This window comes from Hermetia illucens, chromosome 3, assembly GCF_905115235.1.
Source record: "Hermetia illucens chromosome 3, iHerIll2.2.curated.20191125, whole genome shotgun sequence".
NCBI classification, from domain to species: Eukaryota; Metazoa; Arthropoda; class Insecta; order Diptera; family Stratiomyidae; genus Hermetia; species Hermetia illucens.
In genome coordinates, this window is record NC_051851.1 from 156074156 (window position 1) to 156093299 (window position 19144).

General features: G+C 44.2%; 1 protein-coding gene across 2 annotated transcripts in view; it reads right to left on the bottom strand.

Annotated features, from left to right (window-relative positions):
• Positions 1 to 19144, bottom strand: part of LOC119653213 (D(3) dopamine receptor) — a 127079-nt gene that overhangs the window by 92953 nt on the left and 14982 nt on the right. The window contains exon 1 of one of the 2 annotated variants that reach the window (XM_038057782.1): positions 8202 to 8753. The exons of the other annotated variant lie outside the window; for it this stretch is intronic. The gene's annotated coding sequence lies outside the window, so the exon portion shown is untranslated. Of the gene's footprint in view, positions 1 to 8201; positions 8754 to 19144 lie in introns of those variants that run through there. 2 annotated transcript variants of the gene reach the window in all.

Consider the following 19144-nt stretch of genomic DNA (forward strand, 5'->3'; position numbering starts at 1 on the left):
CCTTGCGTCTGATTTCTGTGGATATAGTAACACCTGGCGATAGGGCACGTTTTGATACTCAATGAACTTCGGCCTTTTGACAGAGACACCCCCAATTCGCATGGGATCCGTTTCCATATATCATCAGTTGCGTCCGGATCACCAGCTCCCATTCTTCACTTTTCTTAGTAGAGATGGAAGAAAAGTTTTTGCTTGTAGACTCCTTCTCCAGTTAGTAGGTGTAGTTTTCTTTTGATATGCTTTGTGCTTATTTAGGAGCTGGCAATAGTACGGCGGATGGGGTAGGGTGTCATCTAATTTCCAGTTTGTTGCCTAATGAAAGCTGTTGTACTCTTCTCTCTGGCTGACTGCTCAGTTGACACTAGATGCAATTTTTCCATTGAATTGGAATGCATTTCTCCTATAGATTTCTCCATGTGGGAACATCAATTTAGAGAGTCCTTCAAAATTCGCGGATTGCTGCGATTTGATTTCTCAAAGTTGCAGTTGGATTCGAAACCTGGGACTTTCAGCATTTGGGGAGTACAAACCCTTAGCTTCCATATTCTTTTTCTGGATTCTCTTACTGTACCAATGCAGACTACTTTACCATTTCAAGTTGATTTCCAACGGAAGTAGACCAGATCAGGGTTTAAAATCGAAGTATGGTATTCAGGTGAATCAGCGGATCTGGTCTCTTCCATGTTTTCATTCGGCTTCTTCCTTTCATTACTCCTAGAAGGAGTGTAACTATTATTGGAGTTATCCCCAATTTTTAGGATATAGAAGTCCAATTTATTTCAGGAAGAAGTGCTAAATTAATACTTCTCCCTTAGCTCACACATGTATGCCCTATTTCTTTAGACTCGCTTGTAGGTAAGGAGAAATGGTATAGTAAAATCCCATGAAGGATTTCAACTTTACCCTACAGTTACCCCTTCGAGCTTCTTAGCTGAAGTAAAAGTCACTTTCAGCGCACGTTAATTACTACAGAATTTGCGAAAACGAATGAATTGCAATTCTCTGAATATTTCGTTGCGTTGTATTGTAGGGAGCCGGTGAAGGTTACATGTTCTCATGCTGCAAGTATACCCTTCCGTCCATCGTTGAAATGGCTGAAGGACTATATTATTCCATAAATGTATACGTACAATACGTTTTCTGGGAATATTCTCTGAATTTTAAAACAGGCAGCGCTTCCGGCCTCCAGCTCAACTCCTTTAGAGAACCGCAAGATCCTGCAAAAATATAAGCTCAGAGAAGAGCCCTTTGAATAAATCCTCTGAAGTTTTTCTCCCACTTGGAAAACGTCAGATTCAACGAATTTGTTGAATAATGTAAGTCTGACATTATGCAATAGTCGGGAAAAAATTGGTTACAAGAGCATTACAAGGAGTCCTGAGGGTTGTAGGGGGTCGAACCGAGTAACTGGCTTACGAAACAATGGAGTTCACAGAGGAGTTGTAGCAAGATTTCGGGTCACGACAACTAAATAGAAAACGTTAACTTATGCTGAAATGCAGATTTTAGATATCCAGAGATGGTAGCGAAGCTTGACTAGTTAGCACTGGGGAGATGGGGTATTTTGGAAGGAACACTTATGGTGATGAATTTCCATTGAGAAAATTTCTCGCCGGGTGGATAAGATTGAGGAAATTCGCTTGAGGATTTTTGGTGCTTAGCTCCGTGCTGTGGATAGAATATGTAGATTCGGATTTTATCTTATTTTGGCAAATAAATGAAGTATTCACATCATGTAGTCAGCGTCGAAATTAATTGACTTTCAAATTGTTGTGAGAGGAAGATATTCAGAATTCATTTTATTCGACTGAAAATGATAGAACTTTATGGAAAGGATTAAGGTTGGCTTGAAATGTATATAAGGTTAATTTAGATTTAGTTTTCATTGCGCTCTTCATGCTGAATGTTTTAGATTTCGTATTAGTAAACAATTATAAGACAAATTGAAGAAGTTAAATTTGGCGCCCAATGTGGGTCAGCCACATAAGCGTCGTTAATTATGCTATAAATTGTATGGCAAATGAATCAGGAGCCAGCCCTTTCGGGACCCTGGTCGGGTAGTGTGCATTCAACCGATGTTAGTACACTGCGTTGCCTCGAGCGAGATCCGTCCGTGAGTTCCGGGATCAGCTAATCGTAGGTCAGGCCTTATGGAACTGGGGTAGGGGCCATGTCTCCGAGGCTATACACGTTCCAGAGTTTTGCGGCCGGAAATGGAGAGTGGGCAGGCTGCGTTTATACGCAGCAGCTCGCCCCATCGCCCAGCGAAGAAAGCAGCAAGAGCTGAAATATCGGACGTGACATCGAGATGCGCATGTGCAAAGGAGGACTCGCAAAGTGAAAGCCCAAACATAATCACGATGCGTGCAGAAAGCGGACGAAACAAACTGCGGACCGTACGCAGCTTCAATATACAATGAAGATTTCCGGTCGGCAAAGTTGGCTCCACGTCTGCAAGGTTCGTTCTGACGACAGATTACGCCATTTGCAATTTGGCGGCGTTTTTCATTTCCAGCTGCTACTTTTGAATGTAATTAATTGGAATGAGTTCGTTTTGAGAACTGCGGAAAGCATTAGTCCCGCCGCTTCCATTTATAAAAATTGAATGTAAGTCGGAGGAGAATTCCGAGTTAAAACCAGCAGTAAAGTACCTTGTGTCGACTCTTGACTCAAAAATGAACTTTTTTGAGCGAATCAAAGCAGCAACGAACAAGGCTGGAGCTGGAGTTTCAGCGTTAAGTAGGGTAATGGCAAATACTGGGGGTCCTACGTCTGTCCTACTCTACGTTGCAGAGGTATGGCCTGACGCTCTTTGGATGGATGGTAAGTACAGAGACGGGGAACTTTGCGGGTGGTGTCTGTGTACCGCTCTGTCTCTGAACCGGCCGTGTTGGTGATCGCAGAAGTGATCCCCTTTGCTCTTCTTGGTAAGGAGCGTCAAGCCATACACAAGCACAAGAAGGAAAAGCCAAGGGAGGTGATTGCTCATGAAGAGCTGCAACGCACCCTAGATATGTGACAGCTCTCTTGGCAAAATGAAACTAGAGGCAGATGTGCTGCGCGGCTGATCGGCAACTTAGGTGCGTGGCTGAATCGGAAGCATGGTGAGACTGATTATTTCTTTACATAGTTTTCAAGTAGGCATGAAGGTTTTCGGTCTTCACTGCACAAGATTGGAAAGGCAGGATCGCCGAATTGTGTGTTTTGGGATGGCGTTTTTTTTTTTTTCTTGTGGAAGGTGGGATGGGATCTTTGTCTAGACAACATTGTCTCAACACATCGCTCCCCTAAAAAAAATGCCGTAATGTAAAAAAAATGGATTAAATCGGTTCATTATATTTTCCACACAAAATGGAATGGAAATGGATTAAATCGGTTCATTATATTTTCCTCTGTTGTTTTGAGAAACGGCTTTTATTACTGATCTGGACTGCATGGGAACCGTTTGGCATGAAATGCGCAGCAGTTGTAAAGCGTATGCGATCTGTGACGTTGCTCCAGAAAAACGTCAAGAAAGTGGTGAAAAACACGATGGAGCTCCTGGATAGAATTTCCTCTTGTAGGCGGATATGCAGGGTAAGAGAAAATCCGCGGGAAGCAGAAACAACCGCACCTCCCGATGATACACTACGAGCGCCAAACGGATCGCAGCCAGCCCATTGCAGAGCGAAATGGGGAAAACACGAAAAGCAGAAAGGACATGTGATGGATACTTCACTCGGGTACTATTCAGTACTTCCCTCAAAAGAAGAGGGACAAGAGACAACAACACGCCGCGTCATCGGAAAAACCTCTGTTTAAAATTAAGGCGGACACGAAGGATGGAGTACCAAAAGAAAAGGTGGGGAGACGAAGGAGCACTAGACCGCTAGGTCTGCTTATTGAGCCGACGGAAGGCAAGACTTAGGTCCTCAGTGAAATCTGTTACAAGATCAAACCCGAAGATAGCGGAGCAGAAGTGTCTTGCATTCGTAAAACGAAGGCTGGTGGAGTCCTAGTCAAACTAGGACTGCCTCACAGAAAAGGACGAGGTAGAGGAGGCCATCAAACGCGAATGTCCGGAAGCAACCTATGTCTGGATTGGCATCACTTCTGCGAACTCCTGAGGCCAAAAACTCGCTGTGGTGGAAGTAGCCGAGTAATACGCGAGGACACTTCTAAACAGCGGGAAAATCAAAATCGGTTGAGTAGTATGTACAATATAAATCAGCGCTGCTCAAACCAAATGTTACAGATGTTTGCATTATTAGCACACGTCTGCAACCTGTCGGGGACCTGACAGAAGGACAACATGCTGCAAATGCGGTCAATCAAGCAAACACCTGCAACGAAAAAAAGAGTTGCGTTCTATGCGCCGTGGTGTGTCTAATGAGAACTTTGCGGGCTCAGGCGGTGTCCAGTCTTCCTAGCAGAACTGGAAAGAGCTAGGACGTGGTTAACATGATTGGCATCCTACAAACCAATATGCACCGGAGTCCAACCGCTCACGAGTTGCTGGCGCAGACCAAAGCCAATTTAGCGCTCATCAGTGAGCAGTACTGAAACGGCACTTAGAGATATCAGCTACAGCTGCTATGTGGGTTTGGAACCGCACCCTCTTTAGGGCTCTCAACCAAGACCCCGAGGGGACGGATTTGTCTGAATTTGATGTTCAGGGATAACGTTTTTTAGTGTCTATCTTACACCGGATGAGATGATGCTGGACTGTCGACGCTGGCTTGATGTTCTGGAGGACGCTATCTTGGGCACGGACGGACGAATCCTGATTGGGGGTGACTTCAATGCCAGGGCGCTTGAATGGGGCATGCTCCACTCAGACTTCAGAGGGAAACAAATTCTAGAACTGGCGGCGAGAACAGGACTGGAAGTTCTAAACACCGGATTTACCCCAACGTTCCGGCACCCAGGCTGCGAGGGAAGCACTCCAGATGTAACTTCGCTGGTGTCGCTGATGAACGGATGGAAAGTTATGGAAGACTTCTTAGCAAGGGGCCATCAATACATTGCCTTCGGAATGGTGGACACAAACCCTGCAGAGTCCTCCTGGGGGCGGTGACACTGCAGCCGACACTGTCGTAAATTCAGTTATGAACCTGATAACGGCGGCCTGTGGAGCCCAGGAAGGCATCGAGACGTGGCAAACCTTCTATGTATTGGTGGACAGTGGAAATCGCAGCGCACTGGAAGGAGTGTATATGCTCCGCCGCTTAACACAATATTTAAGCGACCGGGAGCAGGCATGTACAATAACAAAGGACTACAAATCAGCCAAAAGGAGACTCCGCAACGCAATAAACAGGAGCGAAGCTCGCTGCAGGCAGGGTCGACGAGGCGAATGGGGATCCCCGGGCGGGGGGGGGGGGGGTTACAAACTGGTAATCTGAAAAATCTGGGCTTTGCGGAATGAGAGCAGGCAATCTTCTCTATGAAAAGCAAGAGGGAATTAGGACCCGATGGTATTCCAGCAAAGCTATAAAAATTGGTATTCCAACACTGAGCAGACCTTCTGCTTGGCGTATTCAATGCTTGCCTGAAAGAGGGCATTTTTCCTGCTCGTTGGAAGGTGGTGCGGCTTGGGCTGACCAGTAAAGGGAAAGACAACTCTGAGTTGCCGTGTTCATACCGTCCATTATGTATGCTGGAAAAGTGCTCGAAAAGCTCATCAGAAGTAGACTCTCTGGAGCGATACGCGCTGCAGGAGATTTACCTCTCCAGCAGTTGGGTTTTAGAGCAGGGAGATTCACAGTTGATGCTGCCTTGCAAGTCATGAATACCGTTCGACAAGCCTTCGCTCGTCGGTCTCGACGGGTGATGCTCCTCGTAACGCTTGACGTTACGCCTTTGATTTCGTAAGATGGAAAGACATTCTAGACACACTAGACACTACTCTGCACGTACCGAACTATATCTTACGGATATTGAGGGACTACTTAAGGAACCGCTCCCTGCTCTACGAAACGCTAGAGGGTCAGAGGAGGGTAGTTGTTAAGTCGAGGGTACCACAGGAATCCATCCTGGAGCCGGACCTCTGGAATTCTACTTAACGCCGTAGGCTGCGCAACCTCTCTGAGCCGGCCGTGATGGTGGTCGCGGGAGTGATCCCCATTGCTCTTCTTGCCAAGGAGCGTCAAGTGATATACAAGCGCAAGGGAGAAGAGCCAATTACGTTCGAGTCCTTCTCGTTGTTAAGAAGATAGAACTCGACCGGTGGAGGAGCCGGATGTTAGGGGGTTCCTTGAACTAACAGTTCACTGCCTCCTTTCGCCTCTCGTTGGTGAAAGGAATTCCCTGATTTGGCTCCTCAAGGCGGGACAGTTCGAGGACTAGTCCGAAGTAATATCACAAACGGTTCCAGCCTAACTCTGTGAAGATGGGGAGGTGTTTAGTTGGTAGTCCGGCGACGTACTGAACCGGGAGTTCAACACTCTGTGCATAAATACATTCACCTACTCTACCCCTTTTCCTAGCTAGATGCTAGCTTCCCATCCTCCGATGATGCCCTTGGCAGAGTCTTAATTGAAACTAAAGATGTGCAAGATATTCAGAGTCTGCATACTAGAGACCAAGGTTCCTATTGATCGTGCAGCCCTTGGCATGTCTTGGTATATCTTGATTAGGCATCCGATTAGTAGCTTTCACAGTGCGGAAAGGGCATTTCCCAGGGCCATTGCATCGACTTCTCATCCCCCAGATTCGCTTTCTTCTAAATCATTACCAAGAGGTAAAACGATTCTCGATTGGATAAGTTTACTTTCAGCCCGGCCCTGAAACTTTAGGCTTGTTTGAAGAAATTTTTGCAGCGGGTACTGTGGACAGTTCATGTGAGAATTTACTTAATTATGCAAACTTAACCTGAAGCAAAATCGGTCCAGGGCTCCTCTCTCTGTAAACCTTGCATAAAAAAGTATCTCAATATTCATGGGTGAAAGATACCGGGACAAGGAAAGAACCGCCTCATTGAAGCTTCTTTGCTTCCAAGTTTGCTTCACCTGTATTTTTCGTAATTGAATGATTCTCTGAACTGACATTTCAGCTTTTGGTGTGATCCTAACGGACCGCGCATAAGACACATAAAATTTTGTACATGACATGCGAGGGACTGAATTTCCTAAAAGGAGCCCACATATTCCCGAGGCGAGTTACAGAAGGTTGGGCCTGACAATTGGCTCGCAGGACAATGCAATGCAAATGAAAATTATGGTATGTCACATTTCGGAACCTCATCCCTTATTTATTGTATCCTTATTGTTTTAAGTTTTTTAAAACAAATTAAATTTGGCGCCCAATGTGGGTCACCCACTGAAGTCATAAGCTTCAAATTGCTTTATTGTAACCATTGGAGGTTTCAATAGGATGAATTGTTGGACTGTTTTCCTTATGTTTGTATCAGAAAATTTATGCAAATGTAGAACCCCCTATGTGAAAGAATATACTCAAAATTTTCGGATATACACGTACATATTTCAAATTCAAGGAGGCGGAACTAACATTCCACTTTAATCTTTCACTTTGACAGGAATACCCTACAATATCCGGTTGCCGAGAGGAAACAATCTAGCTTGAAGTGAAAATATTCGTCGGGAAGTCCTCCTCTCCGCATTTAAATTAAGAAATTCTGGTCACACAATTCTTCCTGAAAATCATAATCTCATTTGCATCAAAAGTCCCGGCTTACTACCCTCCCATTCGCAAGGAACTCGGCATTCATTTCTGTAGTTATAATCCCGAATATGCTAAACATTTTCTTTATAATTTCACAAGTAAATCTAATTAAGGACATAATTTTGTGCTTTATTCAATTCCTCCAAGCCCCTTGGTCGTTTTTCTGCCTACACTTTCTAATTTACTCGAAAACGTTGTGATCATTTAGGAAAGTAACATCTTATCCTTGCCATCAACAACGACGTAGAATGAGGCGGGGACTACATAGTAAGTTCATATCGCTTGAGAGGAAAAAGTGTGTATATAACGAAAATGTGGCCGGCAATTTGTGGATAACATGGAATAACGTCCTTAAAAAAAGACACCGAAGAGTAGGAGGACTCAAGCATTATCTGCAGTGCGTCGCATCATCAGCAATTTTCTTCTTGTTTGTGGCTGGGATCTGTTGTTGTCAAATGCTCTGTTGATGGCTTTTCGTTTGGATATGACATCTCCTGCTGTTATCATATCATACATGTTACTGACCCTGGCTGACATACCTGCTTGATTTTCGGGGGATGTGTTTGCTTTCCAGGAAAGTCAAAAGGTTTGCTTTGCTTGTTTCTCGGGCGGCGAGTTGTAATCTCACTCCACCCTCACAGTTTAGATACTGAACGTGATCTTTGGTTTACAAATCAATTATGCACTATATTCGATTGAAGGATATACATCCAACTGTGAAACAATTCAGATTCACCACCACTGTCATTCCAACAGTATCAAATTTCACTAAACACCATGACCGGAAAAAACCAAACTTCCAAACAACTCAATATACGACTCCTTACAAACATTCATTCAACTCAACTTGGCGCGACAGTAGGACTCGTCACCCATTAGCCTGCGACGTTATTCAAGGATCTGCGGAAAAACAATAGCAGATACTAGACAAAGATTCTCTATGTCTCACCAGCGCACTACCATGACTAATCCAAAAAGAATAGAATCGGCGAGAAAAGTCCGCAGTACGTATGTAATAAAACAAACGGACCAAAAACGTACGGATCCGGTTACAATAAGGAGCTATCGAGTTTTGTACGTTTGCTGGTAGAACTTCCAACTGAAAGGGGAGCCAAAACCAAACTGAAGTCCTCAGGATCCTCAGAGATTCCCGTTTGTGCGATAGTACACGACGTTTCGGATTGCTTTGGACGTAGTTTCATATTATCAGCTCGGTTTCCAGGAAGCTTTGAAAGGGGTAGTAATTTAGTGTGCGCAGGGTTTTCGAAGATGGGGATGTGTCTCGTTAAGTTTTCTCCATGATATCTATTGGAAGTTTATCCTGGGAACCTGTTGCTATTGTTGACTATTTCGCAGGATACGGATAATATGCTGTCGTCAGTTGGTAGTCTAGTTGATTTTGAGGTTTACTTTTTGAGGGTGGCCCTTACTGCTGCGGGGAAGGATGTAACATTCTCATAGATTGATATCCTTATCAGATGCCTCTGGACGTAGGGTGTGAAGGAAAGGATACATAGCTTCAAAGTATGTGAAGCGTGTATAGGAATTCATCACCAGTTGACTGAAAAGTAGTAGGGCTTGAAGTAACTTATTTGATATTAACTTATGATCTTATCTCAAGGAGTCAACAAAAAGTTGGTCTGGTCCTCTCGTTGGAGGTCCCCAGTGGGGAAAAATAGTTATTCACATAGCAGAAACCTGATTTAAGGGTTCGGATTGAATTGAATAAAGGGTTTCAGCGAGAAAACTCGTGGCATGGTTAGTCGGGCGTAAAGGCTGACTGGCGGATGTTAAAATGGATGAGGCGCTCATTCTTCTTCCCTTGCAAAGTCTGGCCCCCGGATGAAAGGTTTCAGCCTATCTAAGGAGACCGTCTTGAACTTGCCTCCAATGTCTGGTGCTCTTCATGCTCGAAACTTCATAGGGGCCCTCACATGGTGGCTGCAGCGGTTCCCACTGGAATCGGTCCTCACTAGGACGTAACTGTAGATGTGAAGGTACCTAGGTTACCGAGATAGTGAAGGCGCCTTCAATTTAGCAACTGCCTCACCTAGCAGGCCCAGCAATTCAGTCCCTTCAAGGCCGTCTCTTTTGTCGGGCACTAAGTGGCCGGGGAATCGTAGATTCTTTCCTTATGCCAGATTCTCCTCTCTCCAAACTCATCGCAGGCGGGTGAACAGAGGCCAAGCATAATGAAGGACAAGTCCTGCTGTCTGGACGGATCGTTGCATGTTATAATAGCGTCCGATGCCAACGTTTCAGCATCCCATTGGACTGCTAATGGTACGCAGTTGTTCGATGAAGTTTGGAACCGAGGAGTTTTCTGAGCTCAGAGATTCCCTGGTCTGTGGTTTATATCAAATTGCGGAATCCGGTTTCGACAAAGGGCTTCAGCACATGACTGTCCTGTAATATTCTTCAAAGGAATTGTCTCAGGCTGCTGCGTGAACCGATCAATGGTCGCGTGACAATACTTATAGCCGTGGGACCTTATAATGCTGGGATGTATGGTGTGGAAGTCCTTTGTTAACCTAGGGTATACACCCTGTCCCCTTTTAACCTGCCGAGTAACCTTATATTTTTGGCATGCGGTGCACATTCTATTTCAAAAATTCACGTCTTTGTTCAATATCTGTTAGCAATGAACTGGTTCGTTGTCCGAATGCTGGGGTGCACAAGATCGTGCGTTGAGCGAAATAGTTCCGTGCTACAGTGGTTAGCATGGATGGCCTAGATTCCTTTTCGGAGACCTTCCAGCAGATAAACGAAGGTAAGCCGAAGGTTGGACTTCCACGGTAGGCTTCGAAGAAGCGAAAAATTGACTACGGCTGGGATGTTGATCTCGGAAATTCGGGATAAAGTTAAGACTAAGTGGCCTATACCGGGCACAATTGGAATGTGAAGTTAGCAGGCTCATGTAGGTAAGGTGCCAGAGTTGGCGGGGACACACTTTGTCGAGCCTTTGCCGTAAGGCAAAAGTTAGAGGTTAATAATCCCTGAACAAGGTAAACGATCTGGCTTCAAGGGAATTAAGGACGATTTTTGTGCGCAGATACGCAGCTTATAGATCACAGTCGTAGGGGGTGTAGTTTCGTTGAACGGAATTCAACTGCTTCGAGAAGTAATTCAACCTCTGCCAGTCTTGGGTCACCTTTTCTGGTGAAGGGCAGCGCCTGCGGTGATTAAACCATTGCCATACATGGCTAGGGATGCATTTTGCCAAAAGTGCAGCGTCTACCAGCTGCTGCTCGGTAGTTTCAAAAACCTAAAGGACACAATTTCCCGGGACTCCTTGATTTTAGACTCAGACAGGAAGGCATTAGGGAGGGTCCAACGGCTTTGAGCAGGAAATGAAGGAAGTAGTTACAATGCATAAGGACTTTCTGCAGAATTTACCATTTTAGACGGCAGAAAGTTCTACCTTGTCTGGGTCGGGTTTTAGGTCGTCAGGGGTGATGAGTAGCCTAGAAATTTCACCTATGGTTGGAGGAATTTGCACTTTTCACTGCATTCGAGATGTGCCAAACGCTCGGGATCCGCGCACAGACTCAACGGCAACGAACTGACCAATGGCACCCGGATTATTTTATTGGGGCCTGGCACGTGCGATCCCTGGACAGACCAGCGGGTATAAAAGATCTGTTACGATAGGTGAAATAATATGCAGAAGCGAATTACGTGTATAAAATCGAACGTAGGCTTCAGCGGTGAAAAGGGTTCAGACGGATTTATACTTGACAAAAAATTGGAGTTCATTTTATATCTTCTAACCCAAGAATTCGGAATAAACACTAAATGTTTGGCCGATCGGTGCTCAGATTTCAACAGAATATAAGGACCAAGCAATTAAGGACAGTTTTTATAGAAATATTGCTTGGATACTTTAATACCTAGGTCGGTAATGAGGTAATACATCGGAGATAACGGGGGACTTTAGATTTCAGGAAGGGAGTAATAATAAAGGAAAGGATCTCGTTGGTTTCGCCTCTAGCAGAAATATGGTCATTAGCTTGATGTATTCTTCGCATTCAGGAAAGGACTTGGCTATCATCAGATGACCCTTGACCTGCTGATCCAAAAACGACGGGGCTAGTATACTAGATGGCCGCACGTTCCGAGACGTTAACTAACAAACTCTCTCAAAAAATTCGACACCAATGGACTCTAAAATGGAGTCCTAGTCCAGGCCTAAATATTATCCCCGGGAAGAGAAAAAATTGTTTTCTCGAAAGCGGCTAAGAGTTCGGAATTTTTCTTGATGAGAAATACATGAGGATCGGCAAAACCGTGCGAAATCGTAGGAGAAGTGGGACGAGTCAGAAAAAAGCCGCTGGGTCTACAGGACCATATGGGATATACGGAAATGGATGGATCGACTGAGTTCTTGAGTGGACACGGTTGTTATCGATCATATCACATGACGATTTGTTATTTTGCCCAAACTACCAGAATATTGCAGAGGACGAGACACGCAACCCAGAAGGCTACATTGGAAGCTACAACCGAGGAGAATTTTCCACCCGAAAATATAGAGAAAAATATGTTGAAATCAAAGAAAATATGGACCGAAGTCGGAAGGGTGATGGCAACCAGGAAGAAGTCAGCCAGAAAAATGGACGAGAGAGAAACACGATGAAGGATAAATTCTCATCCAGCGCCGCGACGTAATACCATATGAGAGTTCCACGGGGAGAATGGAAGGGGAAGGAGACGGTTTTAGCGGGTAAGAGTCCCATATAACCGCGTCGCAGGAGCCTGGCATAGCTTTTGAAGCTTTCAACATACCTTTGACTAAAAAAAAATAGACAGACAGTAAATCGATTTTAATATAATAATGATAATCAATGACACGACAAGCCAATTTGGATCTAAGCTTTCACACAGCACTTCATTGAAGACAGTGATGGTACACTAGGAAACAATGTGTTCCGCATTGCGTTGAAGTTGGAATTACTCTGTATAGTTTGTGACGAACTTGTGGAATCAGAGCCTATAGGGTATATCTGGGTAGGATTCGTCTTTCAATTTTGAGGTCCGTTCTTCATTCCACCTCCTCTGCACTAGCTTGCGTACTACGAGTACATTCCACATATCTAAAGTCGTCAGAGGGGGACGGACGAACCTGATATTAACACAAGCCGATTTTTTTGCCTCAGACATCATAAGGCTATCACACGTTTCAGGTGGTCCTTTCTTATTTCAACGTGTGCGCGAGCAGCCTCCTGGCTGCTGTTGCTTGCTGATGAGGGCTCTAATCTCCAATTTAGTTAGATGGTTTGAATCCTTTCTGAATTGAGAAACCGTGCAGTCGGCTGCCTCTTGATTTTGGCATCCGTGGCCAAGATTATGTAGTCCTCTGATTCAATTTGGGAAGGCGAAGACGATATGTTTCGGAATCAACCAGTGAGGCCCAGGCGTCTTCTCAGTAAAGCAGCAAAAATGTATAAAGGAGAAGCCTAACCAAGACTCGATTTTACAGGTCCCTTTACAATTTAAATGTTTTCTTCGGATTGAGCCCGTAGTTAGTCGTACGGTTAGTATCCTTTCGGCCTTTTTGGCCTTACTCGTGATGCGTTCTTTAAGCGCCATCGTTGCGGTTAATTCCCTACCCGTGAAAGTGATTGATTTGTTGTATTGTTCATAGTTATTCTCAATCAATCAGGTCGCCTTCTAGAGAAGACAATGACATTTAACTTCTTCAGATTCGGAGATACACTCAAACCCTTCCCTGCTTGTCGTAAGAGGCGACTAAAAACTACCGAAACGTCAACAACGGCAACGACTTTTGGCTATCGAAAATGGACTATGATTGGTTTCTGAAATGTGCGAACACATTCAGTAGCGAGGGTCCTCAGATTGCTCGCTTGCTCTAACTTGAGTGGGAATTCCTGCGATATAAACTAGACACTTTCGGGCCTAAGCGAAGTAAAATTGTGCGTCTTTTCGTACTCTGGAAAGCCTGCCTTTGACGGCTATTGCAAGGCCCGCTTTCTTGACCTGGGAGCTAGTTTCAGACAGACTTCTAACTGCAACATTTCGGTCCAGGTTAAGGAACATCACAATTGTCCAATGCTACGCACCAACGGAGACCCTCGTCGTTGATGGCACACTGTTCGAGCACAGAGCCTGCCATAAGGTCAGTTGGGTTTTAACTGACGCGACGCGGTACCATCAATCAGATTGACCACATTGCGATCAGCAGTAGATTTAGGAATTGTTGATGTGCGTAACAGGACAGCTGACATCGGCCTCGAAAAGGATCACCGTCTGATGGTCGCTTACGTTCATTTGCGTGTTGTGTCCACCATTTCTCTTGGGGTTGGGGAGCTGTGACCCTCCAAGATCCACATCGACCGCTTGTACGATTCAGCTGTTGCTCGACAGTGGGAGAGATATCTTACTGATCGAGCGGCAGATCGACTGAGTAACGCTCCTGAGAAAATGTTCTTTTGTCGATGCTGCACAGATTCTCGGCCACGTCCCGAAGGGGCGTCATAAGTTCTGGCTGATTGCGCAATCGTGGAAATGGATCGATGAGCGGAAGGGATTGAAGGCTCTACTGACCTCTGCAAGTGATGCGCGGGCAAGTGACGGCTCGAGCTCCGATACCGATCGAAATCTTGAGAAGTTCGGCGTAGTACAAGCTGTGACAAAAGAGAAGAGAAGAGTCACCGTAACATGCAGATACGGACTCCAAGCAAAAGAGAAATTATTTCGGCAATTAATGCACTCAAACGGAGTAAAGCCACTGGGCTTGATGGTCCCCCCACAAAGTTGTTTATCGTCACACCTGCAGTTACTGCAAATCGGCTGCTTCCACTGGTACGCAAATCTTGGGAAACCGAAACCTTTCCCAGAGAGTGGAAGAAGGGCATGATTGTTCAAATTTAAAAAAAAAAGGGCACCCGTTTTGAGTGTGACAATTGGAGGGGTGTCTGGGTGCGTCCTGCCTTCGCAAACATAATGGCTAAAATAATCCTGGAACGTATCAAAGAACTTCACGAAAGTTTTATCGACAGAGAGCAGGTTGATTTCCTATCGGGATGCTCCTGCATCGACCATATCAATACCCTACGGATCATTTTGGAACATTGCGCTGAATTTATATCTTCGCTGCACTTGCTCTTCATTGATTATGAGGAACAGAAACAGGGGTGTATCTGGAGTGCTCAGTGTATGAGAGGAATTCCGGAGAAACTAATAACTTTTATCAGAGCGACATATGATGGCGCAAAATGTCAGGTGCTGCACTGAGGCGAGGACTCGGAGGATTTTGAGGTCGAAAGCGGAGTCCACCAGGGTTGCATCCAGTCACCGATATTATTTGTTCTTGTTGTCGGTGACGTTCTTCATGTTGCCCTGCCCGGAAAACGTGGAGGAAATCAATAGGCGAAGACATTTTTCCTCAAACTACTATGCTGATGACATCTGTTTGCTCTATCACCAGGTCATGGACTTTGACAAATCGTTCTGGATTTGGAAAGAGAGACAAGTAGAGTTGGACCGAAGATAAACTCAAACAAAACCAAGGTTCTGCATTGGGTAGAGCGTGGAAAGCGTCGATCAATTTCTATGTCTTGGAAACGTGGTTTCTAACGACGGTGGCACCGAACTTAATGTTGCCCGACTCATTAACACCGCTAGATCCGTTTTCGCTGCCCTGCTTGAAATTTGGCAATGCATTTATCTCAGCGCCAAGGTCAATTTGAGACTGTTCTGTGCTACTATTCTTTCTGTGTTGCTTTATGAGAATAGAATATGTAAAGTGAACGTCACTGTTACACAAAAGCTCCAAACTTTCGTCAACACCTTCACCTGCATCTTATTATTGGAGTACGCTGGCCTGACACTATCTCAAACAAACCACTTAGCGCACAGGCTGTTTGGGATGTGACAGGAAGACGGAAGTGGTAGTGGTCACAGATTAAGGAGGGGCGTCAATTGCATTGCGGTCTATTCCATGCAGTGGAATCCACTTTCCCAAGATGACCGACGAATGGGTCACTTGCTGCAGAACAGTAGAGGAGGAGTGCGAGCATCTGAGGAAGTCGTGGAGGGAACTGAAGCGCATTTCAGATAACCGCGAGGGATGGACGTTTTTGTGATTGACACGCTATACCCAACCTAGGGGTGAAAGGCAATTCATATATGTGTATAGATAGGTCTCTCTTACGAACAATGTGGATTACTGACCAATCATCTTTTCGGCCTTCTTTCTTGATGTTTCCGCTACCACTATGATGAAATCGTCCCTATTTCGACGAGATTTCGACTTACAGGATATCACATAAAGGCTGAAAAGGACAGGACACTGCGCACAACGCTGGGACAGTCAGTTGTTTACAGAGAGCTGATGTCCTTAATCCAGCCAGGAGGAGGCAGATCATAAAATTTAATGCTGTTAATTGTTAGAACCGGGGACTCTAGAGAGGATGTTTTGAAAATGGGCTAAGCCAATGAATAAGTATAGACAATTCCATCGGATCGGGGGCACAATGCATTTTGTGCCTGTCCAGCGCAACGAGAGACTTCTCGGTTGAAAAGGGTTGACCACCGTATAAAGCCACCGGAATTGGGAAATGTTGAGGACTCACGGATTAGATGTTTCCTTATGTCTATAATGGAAACAACGGTAAGCACTTAATATGGTTTCCTTCGTCTATGCCTCCTCACGAGGAAGTCGTAGCTGATTGATTGGCTCCCAATCATACAGTTTTGAATCGAAAGGGGCAAAATGAAGAATGTCAATGAATGTCTCAACCCCTTAATTTTTTGCCTTTAAAATTTGTTTGCAGCCTTTAATTTTCCTCTTGAGTTTTTTTTTTAACACCCATTTTGATGCTCCCTCTCAAGCAGTCAATGTTATATCTTTATCCTTTGCCAAGGATTTGGGTTCGAACCCTTATTTGCTGTCAGGATGCCGATGGTAAGTTTGCTTTTCAGACTATGGTCTCCTTTTCGAAATTTGTTATTTAAAGCGGCGCTTTCAGTGGGTTGGAATAACACCGATCGTTATGCACTCCCCTTAGAAGGTTGCAGTTTCCAAAGGTCACTACCAACTCAAATTTAATTTCAATACAAAAGTCAAAATCCTGGTTTAAATATAATACTTTAGTTACCTTTTAGATCAGCCATTTTCCAACCATTACATAGAACATTCTTAGAGTTAAATTACCCTGGAGACATCGTAATTATACCCAGAATAATTTGCTTTGCATTATCGCGTGTATGTCCTTGTTCCCATTAAAGGACGACACTCTCCTTCTCTTTTCCATTTGAAAAGGGGTTGCAAATATTTAATCCATTTAATTACCTTTTTATGTTTAGCGACATTATCGTTTGCATCATAAAATTCGCACATAACATTAAAGTCAGTAAGTGAGGCGTATGGATTTTTCGGGTTAAATTTCCAGAGAAAATGGCCCCTTGAAAGGTGCAGAACTGGCACATACCGTCACGCTACCCGTAGCGTCACATATATGGGGATGAAGTGGATTATGCTTTATTTTGAAACATGACGACAAAAACACACTCTAGAAACACTATTATAGCTCTCCCCCGGGGGATAACGATAACGATAAGACTTGACAGGGATAAGGTCCTGAATTGTGTAACATGCTTGGATTGAAGAGTCTCGGAAAATATTTTTTTCTTTTGCTGCCGCTTTTTTTGCAAAATGTAGCCTGACTGGGATGTTATGTACTAGGATTTGCGCTAGACAATTTAACTGGAGGATTTGTAGTGTTATGTCACAAGTTTATCGGAAAATTGTTTTCAGATGGTATCCTGCCGCCTGTCGGCTTCATGTAAGAGTATCTACAATAAATTTTAAAAGCATCTCAGATTCAATTGTTTCGTTTTTCTGTTTTATAGAACGAGAGTGTGGAAGAAGCTTGACTGCTCTTGGTAGAACCCATGCAGAATCTGAAGATAAATCTTTGCACAAAGCACGCGATAGAGTTATAGATGGAGCGAGTTTGTTCGTACAAGAGATTTTCAACTTAATTTATGATGGGATCATGCAACAATATTTCAATACGTTTACTGCATGAAGAGGGGGTTACTTCCTTTTTCAATCTTGTTTAGTAAGCGGAATGCAAATCTGGTTACGAGAGAAGTAAATTCGTGTACTGTTTGGACTCCATCATTAGATATTCAATCTGAAATATATTTCAGTCAGCTTAGGTTGCTTCCATATTTTGAGATGTTTCAACAGGTTGGAAATCGGAAAGTCGACGCTTCAGGTGTGAAAGGTTTTGTGTATTTCTTGTGTAAGAATATTTGCGTGAAAAAACTGTTCCATTTGCTAGTAGATCGCAACCCATATGCATCAAGCATGTCAAAGTAGACATGTGGCGGAGCGATACTGAGCGCACTGGAAGGGGGCGCAACCGTACACGGAGGAATGTTGTCATGCGAGGTAGGCCTTCCCAGCTCAATTGATTTTTAAAAAGTTTTGATAAAATAATTGAATGTGTGAGAAATCAGAATTCGAGGAGTGAGGAGCTCCTCTCTTCGGATTCTTTAAATTTAGTTTCGTAGTTATGGTTTGAATTAATTAAAAATAAGAAAAGTAAAATGTTTTAATTGATTGAAATGTGCTCTTAATTAATTAAACCATGTAACTATAATTTTTGACCGAGATTAAAAACAAACTTTCGCCAAGATTCAAAGAAGATCACCAGCTCGCGACTGGGGTAATTCAGTTAGTGATCAACCGATAGCAGCCTAGAATTTGGGGAAAACGTGTTTTCCGTAGAAAATTCGCCGCAGTTTCCCAGTGTATGGGTTTGGTTATGGGGGGCACATGTCATGAGAATTTGCATTGAATGCTCCATTTTTTTGTTGCCGACAGCAGCAGCGGACTCCCATAGTTTCTTTGTGAAATGTAAATTTCGAGGCACGCAGCTGAAGCGATTCCGAATGTCATATTGCCCACATCGCCTGCGAATTCTTTGTAATCAAGGAGAAGGTTGATCGCACGTCTGGCGAGAAGAAACATTAGTAGGATCAGGACTCAATGACGAAGTAAGCTACCCAATAAAACCAGACATCAGATCCATTTCGCATTCAGAGCAAATAATCACAGCACAATATTTTGTTCCAGAAAGTTCTTTTATTGGTGTCACTGTCATCCTGGTCCCAATCAAACCGTAGTGGGTCGAGTACATCTAGGAGTTCTCTCCATTGGGTCATTTTGCAATGTGTGATAGGCGACAGACAGTCGCTGTCGACGTAAACAAGGCTACTTATTTAAAGGGAGCTAGCGGTGGCAAGGTGACTAAGGCTACCGACAATTTCGGAACCACAGCAACCTGCGGCCATAAGCTTAGCAGCTTCGGGATCATCTATTCCGGAATTGCCGCCAATTCCACAATCGAATACCACATTCCCAAAGTCAACCGAAAATGAATAAAGTTAATTATACATCGATTCCTGAACAAAGCAATTTTATGCAAACTGGACCTGTTTTTAACTTAGA